At 47.0% G+C, this 13,190-nt stretch overlaps 1 protein-coding gene across 2 annotated transcripts in view; it reads right to left on the bottom strand.

Moving 5' to 3' along the window:
- Nucleotides 1-13,190, bottom strand: part of C2H1orf226 (chromosome 2 C1orf226 homolog) — a 237,927-nt gene that overhangs the window by 186,876 nt on the left and 37,861 nt on the right. The window lies entirely within an intron of this gene.

Below are 13,190 nucleotides of genomic sequence, written 5' to 3'. Positions count from 1 at the left end.
GGAGGGAAAATCCAGTAGCCCAAAGCAGGGCAGAGCCTGAAGGTGGAGTGCTCTCAGACCTGCAGCCAGAGACACACACTCTCAAGCCTGGCATCATCCCTGCTTCCTCACTCAGAAAAGTGAGCACCAGATTAGGCTGCAGGAAACAGCAGTCAGAGCATCCCATGAGCCAGAGTCTCCAAGAAACCTCACCAGGTGGAGCTGGCTAGGCACCACCATGCATGAGCCTTCCAGTGGGCATGAGGAAATACAAGGACATCATACAATTAAGCCAGGCAATGGCAAAGCCAGAAGGAAGGTTTCCTTTCCAAATTTGTCTCTGTGTGGTCTTTGCATGGCCTGAAAACTCTCCTTGAATGAAACCTGAGTATTTGCAGATTATTTACTAAGACAAGGCCACTAGCAGTTAATCATCCCTCAGTGGCATAGTCTGCCCTCACAAACACATTTTCTCTACTTGATGGTAAATAACTAAGGCAGTAACTCCTTGCTAGCTGCTACTCACAATGGAATGGGAGAATCACCACTAAACCCTATTGTAAGCACTCCTCATACTTTCTCATGTAGTTACAGCTGGAGAATGAAAAGCTACTGCCTGAACCAGTAGGTGAAAAGTAGAGGGTGGTGGTGGAAGGAACCAAAACTGTGAGGCAGGGCTAAGGAGGCTTTTGGCAAAGAAGCTAAAATGCCCTTTGGGATGCGTTCATCCTCTATTGGAGTACCTGGTTTAGGTCCAGCTACATGCTAGTCTAGCCTCCTGGTAATGAGTGCCCTGGGAGCCAGCAAGTGCTGGTTTAAATACTTAGGTCTCTATCACTCATGTGGAAGCTTGTGGCTCCTAGCACATAGCCTAACCTAGCTCTGGGTTGCTATGGGGCATTTGGGAAATGAACCACCAAATGAATAACTATGTCTATCTCTTCTTCCCCCCTCAATTTTATATATATAAAGAAAACAAGTCATAAGGGGGTCTCCTGCCCTTCTCTACCCTAGATTCATTCATGTGATAAATGTTTATAGGCCATCTGCTAAGTGCCAAACAGCCTGCAACACTACACAGCTCCTCCATCAGTTTATAAAAAGTCTTGAGCAAGTACTTATTATAACAGAACATTGTATGGCATTATCTCACAACATCTTTCTTTCTAGGTTGCCTGACACCATCCGTGTGGGTATCCATCCTGTATCTCTTCCTTGTTCTTGTTTCCCACCAACTCTTTCTCGAAAATCAGTGCCTCCCACTCCTCATGCATCATCGCACTCATACAACCACTTCATTGCCACCCAAACCAGGCTGCACATTCTTGCCAGCCTGTTTTCCCCTGCATTCATTGCAGCTACTATGTGTTGCACACTGCATCTTCTGAGATCCCAGCAAAAAAAACTTCTCCACTATAAATCTGGTCCCCAAAAATGAGGGTGCTGGCAACCACCATTGTGCCCACTGCAGGCACATGGGCTCATGGAGGCTCTGGAGTGCAGGCTTGCGGGGGGGCAGCTAGGGGATAGTGCTGGTGGGGGCATGCAGAGACCTCGGGGCTCAAGCCAAGGCGACCAGAGTAAGCTTGGGGATATCCCCCACATGTCTGGTTCCAGGAGGGGTAGGGGGAGTGAAGGGGAGAGCTCTAGTTTAACAGGCTGGGGCAGTCTGCTGGTGGATTGGGCTTGGGGAACTTTGAATGGCTAAAAACTTGAGTGGGCAGAGGGGTAAGGTCCCAGGCCAGCACACATATCAGGAGCTTGGGACCTTAGTAGGTGAGCAGAGCTCCAGGTCAGCATACCCCCACACTACAAGACTGGGCTTCAGAAGGCTGGGCTGGGGTACAGGAACTATGGATTGTGCAGGGAAGAGGGTAATGGGATACATGGGAGGGAGGACTACTGAAGGAGCATATTGTAGGACAGGAAAGACTTCTGAGGTACTTCCATCGAGGAGGCTAAGACTAAGCAGTTAGGAAGGGGAAACTGGCAGATCTTTAAGGGTCAGACCAAAACACCAGCCTACATGGGAGACCTGAGTTGGAAAGTTAGCATCAACTACTGTTGACCATCACTCACTGATGCACACTAAAGTTAGGGCTGGGGGCCTAGATCACTGTACCTGTCAGTGAAGAGTCAGAACAGGGGATGGGTGATAATAGGCTGGGCCACAACACTAACCAGCATGTGAGACAAATCAGGTCTAGGGGCAGATTCTGTGGGAGATATGTGGGCCCACCCCTGTGGAACTGCAATTTCTATTGGTTTGCTTAAGAGCTGGGGTAGTGATAGGCTGAGTTAGGCATGACCATGATCCCTCCAATACTCATTGGTACTGAAGTTGGCAACATGCCAAGCTGGTCCTGGCCCCAACACCCACAGGCACACTCAAAAATAGGGTGTGGGGTAGGCCAGGACACACAATATCTACCAGTTCATACAAAGGCCAGGTTGAAGGAGGCCAACTATGCTGAGTAAGGGCCTAGCACCCACTGATACATGTGAAATCTGTGTCTGGGAGTGGGGCTGGTGGGGAAAGTTGGGAAACTCCCCTGGTGGGCTCGTGCTAGTGAGCCTATGATTCAGGCCTGGGTATTGGGCAGGCTGGGCAGGGTAGCCATCCTATATCTGTGTATGAGTTGGTTCTGGAGGGGCATGGGCAGGACTGGACCAAATCTTAGCACACTAGCATTTGCAGGAGCCAGGCTGGAGTGCTGGTCATGATGGGAAGGCTATCACAATTACTAGTTTGCATGAGCCAGGGACGGGAGCAGACTAGGCAGGGCTAGGCTGCGGCACCTGTAAGAGAGAGTTGAGGCTAGCGGCAGATTGGGACAGGCCAAGTTGTAAGCATCAAATGGCAAAGGCCAAGACATGGGATGGGCTATGCAGAGCTGGGTCACTGCACCCATTGGCAAGTGCAAGATATGTAGCTGAGACAGGCCTGGCTGGAGAGCTAAACGGTCACCCCAACTGGATTGTGGTTCCCACTGGTGAGCACAAAAACCAGAATGAGGGTGGCAATCTGGGCTGGACATGGCTGCAGTATTCCTTGGCATGGGTGTGGACTGGGTCTGGGCTGTGCCAGACTGAGTTAGACTCTAGCACCCATTGGTGCTCGTGAAAGCCATGTGGGTGTAGCACTGGCTGGGCTAAGTCTCAGCCTCAGCTGAACCACATGAGATCTGTGTTTGGGCATGGACCAGGTGTGGCTGGGCTGTAGCACCCAATAGTAAGAACCAGAATGAGTGTGGGCCAGTCTTACAAAGCCACTGTTGCTGCCAGGACAGGAGTTGGACTAAGTTAGTCTGGGCCAAAGAGCCACCAGTTTGCACGAGATCTGCCACTGGGAATAAACTTGATAGAGGAGCTTGGGGGAACTTCTCTGTCAGGATGCAGTCCCTGCAGGGGATCACAAGGCTGTGAGCAGCCCACATCAGATCAGATTACAATACCAGCCAACATATGCAGGGTCAGTTCTGGGGGCAGCCAAACTGATCCAGTTCATAATACCCGCTGGCAGAAATGAGAACGAGGACAGGGTGCAGGACAAGGTGCAGGTCGGGCCAGGTCCGGCCGTACACTAGCCAGTTCACATTAGGGCCGGGACTGGGGGCTGGCTGGGCTGGGCCAAGTTGTACCACCCATCAGTATGAGATGAAACCGGGTGCAGACCAGACTGAGCCAGGCTACAGTACCCACTGCCAAATGCCAAAGTGACGCAGGCCATGCCAGACTGGGCAGCAGCACCAAATAGCATAGGTGAGACCTAGGGGTAGAAGTGCAAGCCCAGTATGGGGGCAGTGTGGGCTACCCTGCTGGGCCACTGCTCCAACTAGTGAGCCTAGAACTGGGATTGGGTGCAGACCAGGCCAGGCAGGGCTACAATATCTGTTGGTCTGCATGTGAACTGGGTTAGGGGAAAAGTCAGGTTGGGCTAACAATTGGTATCCACTAGTGCATGTATGAGCCAAAGTAAGTACAGGTTGACTGAGGTTTGCCATAGCATCAGCTGGCAAATGCTGGGACTGGAGTCAAATCCTGCCAAGCTAGATTGCAGAACCACCCGGGTTGTTCAAGATACAGGACTAGGAGTGGGCCCAGTATGGAAAACACTGTAAGCACCTCTCTGATGGGCTGCAACTTCCACTGGAGAGCATGAGAACCAGGGCTAGGTATGGGCCTAGCCAGACAGGTGGTGACAACCACCAGCATGAGTGTGGGCTGGATAGTGGAGTCAGTTGGGCTGAAGTAGGTTCCAATGCCCATTGATGTGCATGAGAGTTGAATGTGATGTGAAACAGACTGTACATACTGGCAAGCAGAATAAACAGGGCTAGGAGAGGGCCTGGTGGAGGTTGTTTGGGGGTCGCTCTAATTAGACTACAGTTCCAACTGGTGTATGTGAGAACCTAGGACATAGTGGGCTGAGTTGTGCTATGCTGCAGCATCCATTGGTTTAGTTAAGAGATGGGGCTGGAGACAGACATCAGCCAGCAATTACAATTGCAGTGTGTGCATAGGCTGATGTGGGTGAGACTGAGCCAGACCCCATACTGGCAAGCACACATGAGTCAGGCCTGGGATCACCTCAGACAATGTTTCTTTGGGGATCCCTCGAAGTGAACCACTGGACTCAGAATGCCAGCGATGGGGAGAACTGCAGGATCTATGGAAGACTGTGAAGTGCATGCGTCAGAACTGGGCCTCCTCAGCGGCTTAGCTGGGACAGAGGATGGTCTGCCCAGATGCAACAGAGGATATGGCAGTCCATTGGAACCTGCAAAGGACATCTGGTACCACAGCAGAGGTAGGAGGAAAGAACAAATTGATGAACTACCCCAGCCAAGCATTGACAGCAAATATCTGGGTGAATGCAGACTCTAAAGTGGACTGCGTCAGCCAATGGACCTTGAAAAGATTTCCACATCTGTGGATCTGAGAGATCAACAGTACTTCAGAACTATCAAAAACCACTTAAGTAGAACCCTCGGAGCATGCTCCACATCGGGAACCCGAGTATGACATCGGGTGGCTATTCCCCCCCGCAGTTGGGAGGTTTGCTGTGGCTTCTTCCCTTATCTCCCACCTTCCTGCAGATACAGGAGGAAGAAAACAAAATTTGGAAACAGTAGTCTCACCTACTTTCCCCATAATCCTCGAACTTTCGCACCCTGATCAACTATGTAAACATCATCAAAAATAAAAATAAATTTAAAAATGAAAACTAAACAAAAAAGAGGGATGGGGCGTTAAGTCACCAGTCATGTAAATGGGTGCCAGTTCAAGTCCAGGTCCCTGCTAATATGCCTAGGAAACAGGCAGTACCTCACATGCACATGCAAGACTCAGATGAAGTTTCTTGCTCCTGGATTCATCTTGACCCAGCACAGGCTATGGCAGTCATTTGCAGAGCGAACCAAAAGAATTCTCTTTCCCTCTTTCTGCTTCTCCCTGTAACTCTCTGCCTTCCATATAAATAAATCCTCTTTTAAAAATGATGGATGAAATAATTAATTATTGTTTGAATCAGAAACAGCTTGCTATCAATCAACCTAATGCAGAAATGAAGGCAGCATGTGTAAATAAAACCCTCCAAATAAATGACAAGCTCACTGTCACCATTAGCCATCCCTGTTTGCTTGGTTATCATCTACTATGTTGCCTACTTCTGAAGAGGCACTTGACACGCATTTCCCCTCACATCTTATACAAGTGTGAACTCTTCAAACAGGAAGAAAGTAAAGATCTAGCACCAAGGAAAGACAATAGGATCCTAAGCCTAAAGGATGATTATGGTGTTTTTCACATTTCTGTTCTGATTCCATGAACAAACATGCTGCTGAGTGACAAGCAGTTCTCACAACCGATCTGAGCAGCACAAGCGCACTCATCTCCCACAGGGAACACCTAACACAACAAAACAGAACTGAAAGAAAACCACAACTCGTAATGAAACATTCAGATGCTGAAACTGTCTTCTAACACCCATATTCAATCGACATACTCTAAAGATGGTTCCATCAGCAAAGGCATCTTTATTTACATCCTTATTTACAAATTAATCCAGCAATCTGTATAACTATTTTAACTGGTTTACTCCTTATCTGAAGCCAATTAAGCACCTGACCCTGGCATATGACTCCTAGTGAACAGATAATTCTTGTTCATGAGGGATCTTCAAAATATTCATCAAAAATCCACATTAAGGAGGAAAAAAAAAACATGAATTTCAATTCACGTCAAAATCAATCTTTGGATTTCACTTTTCTGTGACCTTTTTAAGTGCCCTTGTTTTTATTTTCTCAAGAAGTTGATAACCTATTTGAAAAGATAAAAATGTCAGATAAAATAATCCATGGGACTTCATGAATGCAATTCATATCAGCTATGACAGATAAGGAATGCATCACACAACAGAAGTGACACAGCAAGGGAGACAATAATGTAGCATACAACGGAAATGATGAAATCCATTCCAAGACAAAGCAGCAGGCTGGAGTAAGGGAAAGAAAATGACAACCAGTATGGTAAGCTGGGAAGCAAAGATGAGGTACAAAAAGATAGTCAGCTTACATGACATACAGGATGTATAATACGGGATAGAACAACATGTGGTCTGGTTACAAATTTTAAAAAGAAAAGTCCTCTGGGGCAATTTGTTCCTTTGTTTAAGATATGTGTGTATGGGCCTGGCGGCGTGGCCCCATATGGGCACCGGTTCTAATCCCGGCAGCTCCACTTCCCATCCAGCTCCCTGCTTGTGGCCTGGGAAAGCAGTCGAGGACGGCCCAATGCATTGAGACACTGCACCCGCGTGGGAGACCCGGAAGAGGTTCCAGGCCCTCGGCTTCGGATCGGCGTGCATAGGCCCATTGTGGCTCACTTGGGGAGTGAATCATCGGATGGAAGATCTTCCTCTCTGTCTCTCCTCCTCTGTGTATAACTGGCTGTAATAAAATGAATAAATCTTTTAAAAAAATAGATATGTGTGTGAGTGCATATATACCAGGTACTGTCCAGATGCTGGAGATGTTGGGATACCACACCAAACCCAACATTATCAGTGTTTTCAAGGAGCCAGGAATACAGCCTTCTAAGGAGAAAGTATACTGGCTAATAAGGGACAGAGGGATAAGGGGTAGGTACGCAAGGTACAACTTACAACACATTAAACATGGGATACCAACTTCATGCTGTTAAGAACATCAGTAGCACTGGTATCAGTATCAACACCACCATCCACAATAACTGCTTCCTTTTCCTCAGCAGCTACTTCATGCCAACACTAGTAAGGTACTTTATATCTCACACTTCCGTTACTACCCTCATCTTATTTTGTCAGAGATCACAACTTCATGAAGATCACAGAACTTCTAAGTGGCAGCCCCTGTGTTCAAACAACACCACCTGCAGCATTTCCTCCACCACCAGTACAGCGGTTGCGATGCAGGTTACCCTCTGAAGACTAACGCAGATGCAACACACTCAAGCACACAGCTGCTGGCCAAATCCTCCAAGATAATGTTCAACATCAAATTCTAGCTCCTGAAAGCTGGCTTTCTCCACACTCAATGTGCCAACCCAATTTCCTTTTCTGCTTCTTTAAAGCATTAATGTCCCCCTTCTGCCTCCCCTTTTGTGTCTCTCCAGCCCCAGTCGCCACGGACAGCCAAGAGCTGTTGGTGAGACACTGTCCCTGACCAAAGGTAAAGAGAACATTGGCTGCCAGACCCCCAGCAGGTTTTTCATGGGATCCTTTTGATCATCTGTGAGTTCATTAAAGAAAACAAGGCTATTTTCATGGCTAAGAGCCCTGCTGGAAAAAAGAGTACAAACTTTGAAAGGTTACAGGGAACTTTTCACCCACACAGAGCTTTCAACAGGGAAGCAGAAATCACAGTATCCTTTGAGAGAAACATCTCAAAACAAAAAACAAACAAACAAAAAAAGGACACAGCCAGTGTCTGAAGTCTGGGCAGGACTCAGACTTCAGATTAAACCGCCACTCAACCTAGAGACAGACAGGGACTCTGCACTCTGTAGCCAGGCTGGATACAGCATTCTTGCAAACTCATCTCACTCAAGGAAAGGACCCACTCTAATAAAACAATCCAGGCTCCCTTATTTATTTATTTATGAGATGGGAGGAAGAGAGGAAATGTATAGCGGTTCAGGAGGGCAGTAACTGAAAAGTGGGAAATCATGTGTGCAAAGCAGATGGAGATGGAAAGAACTGTCTGAAATGGGAAGCAAGGCAGACATATCTGGGATATTTAACGCTACGCATGAGGAGTTCTGCAAGCAGAAGGTGTCTATGTGACACTTGTTGAAGTGACAGCCCTGGATTCTGACAGAGACTGAGCTGGGCAGCCTCAGCAGCTGCGTTACACTCCAGTGAGCTGGCAGCTTCAGCCCTGGAGCTCCTGGCAAACCACTGCCAATAGCTCAGATGGAAAAAGAACCTCTTAATTGAAAAGGAGAGAAACATTCATGCAGAGGAATGGAAAACAGAACAGCAGAAGCAAACTGATATTTAAGGCTGATGTAAGATGAGGATGAAGAAACAAGGGCCCCAGGCTTGGGAAAAAGGGCAAGAAGAAACGGGGAGCTGATTTGTGAGGAGTACTCTCTATCCAGACACCTGTGAATCAGAAGATTCTTTAGGGAACTGTCAGGGAAGAGAACAGACAATCCAACTCAATTCAGATGGAAGCCAAGAGAATTTACAGTGCTTTGGCTGCTAGCCAGCAGGGACAAATATTTGGTAAACAATAAAGAGAAAGGGGAAGCACAAATAATTATCCCTCGGTACAAATTCTTCAACACACTCTCCTTGCTCGCCTCAGACCCTACTGCTTGTCTAGTTCCCTTTTAAACTCTCAGGCCATACCTGCTTTACCTCTTTCCTTTCAGCAGCCCACATAGCCAACAGCTGTGAATGCCCTGGTTCTGTAAGCCAGGGCACGGGAAAGGGGTGTAGCAAAAAGGGGCCCAGACTGTGATCTCCCTTCACCTCTGCTTACCTCCACTTTGGCATGGGGGAACTCTGATGCCCACACTGAGGTCCCTCAAAATTGACAACCTGCTGCTAAGATGAATTCAAAACAGGGCTCTAGAGTTCCTGTTATCATATGACAATCCAGGCAGCCAACATCCAACTCCTTTTGGGCTACCCCAGTATTACTTCTTAATTTCTTTACCGCCAGCAGCCCATCTTCTCAGTAACACTGAGAAAAAACTGTAACTGCTCAAACTATCCTATGACACCCTGAGTGTCCTTGAAAGGTGGTAGAGAGCTCTCCTCATCAGAGGAATCCCTCTGCACCAGGGTCTCAGTGCTAGATCAAAGGATCTGGCTGTAGCCAACAGAAACCACTAGATTGCTTCTCTCATCTCTCCCATGGCTTGTATCAGGGAGGGTAAACATGCCTGGCTCTGTAAGAAGGTCGAAATGAGTGTGCACATCTTCAGTGGAGCGTTAAATCTCAAAATCAAACACAAGTCCTATCCACACAGAAAGATACAAAAACAACTAGAGAAAATAGAAAGGTGCCCAGGCTAGGAAATCTATCATCTGGGGCTATCACAATGGTTCAAAGGGTGACTTCTCCACCTCCAAGTGTTGGTATCCCATATGGGACCTGGTTCATGTACCAATTGTTCCACTTCCCATCTATTTATGGCCTGGCAAAGCAGTGGAAGATGGCTCAAAGCCTTAGAACCCTTCACGCACATGGGAGACCCAGAAGAAGCTCCTGACTTGAGATAAGCTCCACTCCAGCCTTCCTGGCCATCTGGGGAGAGAATCAGCAGATGGAAGATCTTTGTCTCTCCTTCTCTTTGTAAATCTGCCTTTCCAATAAAAATAAATAAACCTTTTTATAAAAATAGAAATCGTTGCCTATATTCACAATTTACACATCAGAAGCAATGTTGGCCTATAGGACAAAAAATCTGAGGCTTCTAAGCAAACAGAGGGAGAGTGGCCTTGGCCCCAAGGTACACTCAAGGACACAAGGCAGTGAAGAACCCTTTAGGTAAGGTAATGCTAGGCTTCCAGATTTTTTTTCTCTAGTTCCCCTAACACAAGTGTCACCTATACTCCTTGCTCTGAGCCAATGATTCCCCAATGCCCCCTGCTTGTCATTCTACTCCAACCCCAAGCCTATACCACCACGTGTTATGCTCCAAATCTATCCTACTACCAGCTAAGCCAACACAAAATGACACACACACTCTCAAACCCTCCTGAGAATTTTCCCAAGTCTTCAATATTGACCTTCACAGCAACAAGTTTCACACATCAGAGACTTTGAGACATATCCTAAGAAGTTAGGTTGATGCTTACACTAGCACTGCTCAAGCCTCAACAGATACTAGAATCACCTGAAGAGTTTATCATAGCACAGGTTGTCATCGCACAGCCCAAGTCTGGGGTGAGGTCTGAGATGTGGCATTTCTAACAAGCACCCAGGTGGGCCTGATGATATTCCTCTGACAATCACACTTTGAGACCCCCTAACTTAGGACAATGAAATAATCCAAGACATAGTAAGAAAGCCAAAGACAATGTCATTGACTAAAAACCATAGATAATTTCCTTCACTTCCAGTGGACAATCACGTTCTGTCTGAGCAGCACTGAAATGAAACCTGTTGGTTTTGCACCCACCACAGGCTAGGATCTACACAAGGGCTTTGACCTACATTACCTAATTCTCAGAGTAAGAGTAAGACCTAGGCTAATGAAATGATGTGGTTGCAATTATCATGATTATCATCTTTTACTTACTGGATAGGCTAATATACAGAAAGAAGGAGAGACAGAGAGAGATCATCCACCTGCTGATTCAGTCCCCAAACAGCTGTAACAGTTGGAGCTGAGTTGATCCAAAGCCAGAAGCCAGAGGCCTCCTCTGCGGGTTCAAGGGCCTAAGGGGTTGAGTCATCCTACGCTACTTTCCCAGGCCATAATCATGGTGCTGGATTAGAACTAGGGCAGCTGGGACACAAACCAGCACATGTGAGATGCCGGTGCCACAGTCAGAGGATTAGACTGTAATGCCACCACACTGGTCCCAATTATTACCATTGTTAGAATCAGCTGATAAATCATCTTGATCAGAAAGATCAAGTGCCAAATGACAAACAAAATGATCAATTATAGGATCATTCTGAGCTCAGCTCTGTCTTGCCCCCAGATCTCTGTAACACAGGAAGAAGGGAATTAAGCCAACCATCTGGGAGAAAGCTGCAAGAATTTCTGGAATTTCTTATCTTCTCTGCTAGAAAAACACAGACTCCTCAAGAGACTCAGTAAATCAAACACTGTATATGGAGACCTGGAGGAGTGTAGTAAGCTTCTCCCACTAGACCTCCAAACTAGTGCCTGGAAGAGCCAGCCAGGAGGCAAAAGCTTGCAATCTCAGATCTAGGACTGAGGGAAGGAAACAGAAACAGGCTGGGCATTTGCCCCCATCAATCTCAGTACTAGGGTGCATTATACAGACAGCGCTTTCAATCAGGAAAGACACACCACCCCTGCCCCACTCCATGAAAGGAATGCTCAGGGGAAGAGTGGTGAAGAACTCCTAGCCTGGGAAGAAGTGAGCCTGCTAAAGTCCAGAGGCAACATCAGAGAGAGCTCCAGTGCTGTGCTCATATCTAAAAATCCAGGGATGTTTTCCAACCTGAATGTTGCTGTATGGACAGCATCAGAGTCCAAGAGAAGAACTATTTCAAATAAGGCTGAGAGTGAAAAGTTCAGCTAGAGAGTGAAAGACAGTTTTGGCAAAGGGAACGATTCTATCAGATTCTGGTCACCAACAGTCCCAGCGCAGGGCCCCTCATCACTCCAGAAACGTGACCCAGTAGAGATAGCTTTGCTTTCAAAACAACATAGCTACGCTCACCCCAGGATATCACCTCTCTTTCACTGCCCTCCTGCATTTGCCAATTACTGAGGATCTGGGACGCATTTAAATGTGTTCACAGAAGACAGAAATCGAAGGTTTGAAAGCCTATCAAACAGGTATGGATGCCTGATCAACCTAGGGACATTTAGTCAGTCTGCACAGAAACGTGTTCCGTTAGACACTGCCCAGAGAGGATGGAGAGCCCCGAGACAGATACTATATCTTTGTAAACAAAACTGTATCTATGAAAACAAAACTCTACAGATCTCATTTGGTGTCAATCACAGGCTAAAAGCCCCCTACCAGCCATGGCCCAGAAGGCCTTCCAGCACCTGGACCTGCCCAAGGCTGCAGGCTCACAGGAGGGGGTCTCACTCAGTTCACATAACATCAATTGGGAAGAGTCAACTTCACTGCTGCCTCTCCAACAGATACCTGCTGATCTCTCAGCCAAGAGCAGAGCTGGGCAAGCTGAGCTCCAGGCAATCCTCAGGCCCAAACTCCAACACCAGCTCCTCAGAGAGGCATTTTTAACCAGGTGCAAAGCAACCCTTCTCTGGCATCCCTCCTGACCAGCATGAAGTTGCACTTTGTGTTTTCTTCACAGGACTTAACCACGGCCTGGTAGTCTCTCATCTGTTACGTATTTGCATTATAATCAGTATTCCCCACTTGAAGGTGAATTCCACAAGAAGAGAGACCTCACCCATCTTATTTACCAGTCTGCAGAACAGCCTCTGTCATACGGGGATACTCAAATATTTGTTGATTAAACGAGCGTTTGCTGAAACACTGGGCATAGTCCAATTCCTTAAGTATGAGAAATCTGGCTCTGTATGCACAGGCATGTTCTTTTGCATCTAAATTATGGAAATGAGCTTGCTTAAGATAAGACTTAATGGACCACCTACGAAAATATGGCAATTTTGGCCAAAATAAATCACTAGTAGAACTAAATGAACAGCTTAACATATACTTCATATTTCAAATAGATGAAGTCTGCCTACATGAGGATGTTGTTGGGGGGTGTTTATAATGGCAGTTCCAAGCAGGGAGTTGGTAGCTGAGATGTTCAACACGTGAAAGACTTTGCTAAGGGTTGAATGGGAGTTGGTTTTCGACACAGAGCTTTACCCTAACAGGTGATTGGATTAAAGGTTGTGGGTTGATCTGGTTATGTCCCCTGTAGCAGGCATGCTGGGCATTCTTCAGCTCACTGGAAGCCTGTCCTCACGAGGTAGTTCTCATGAGAGGGTTAGCTACATAAATTGAGTATGTAAGTACTTCCCATGTC

Source organism: Ochotona princeps, chromosome 2 (genome assembly GCF_030435755.1).
Source record: "Ochotona princeps isolate mOchPri1 chromosome 2, mOchPri1.hap1, whole genome shotgun sequence".
Taxonomy (NCBI): Eukaryota; Metazoa; Chordata; class Mammalia; order Lagomorpha; family Ochotonidae; genus Ochotona; species Ochotona princeps.
This window is presented reverse-complemented; position numbering and strand designations above follow the sequence as displayed.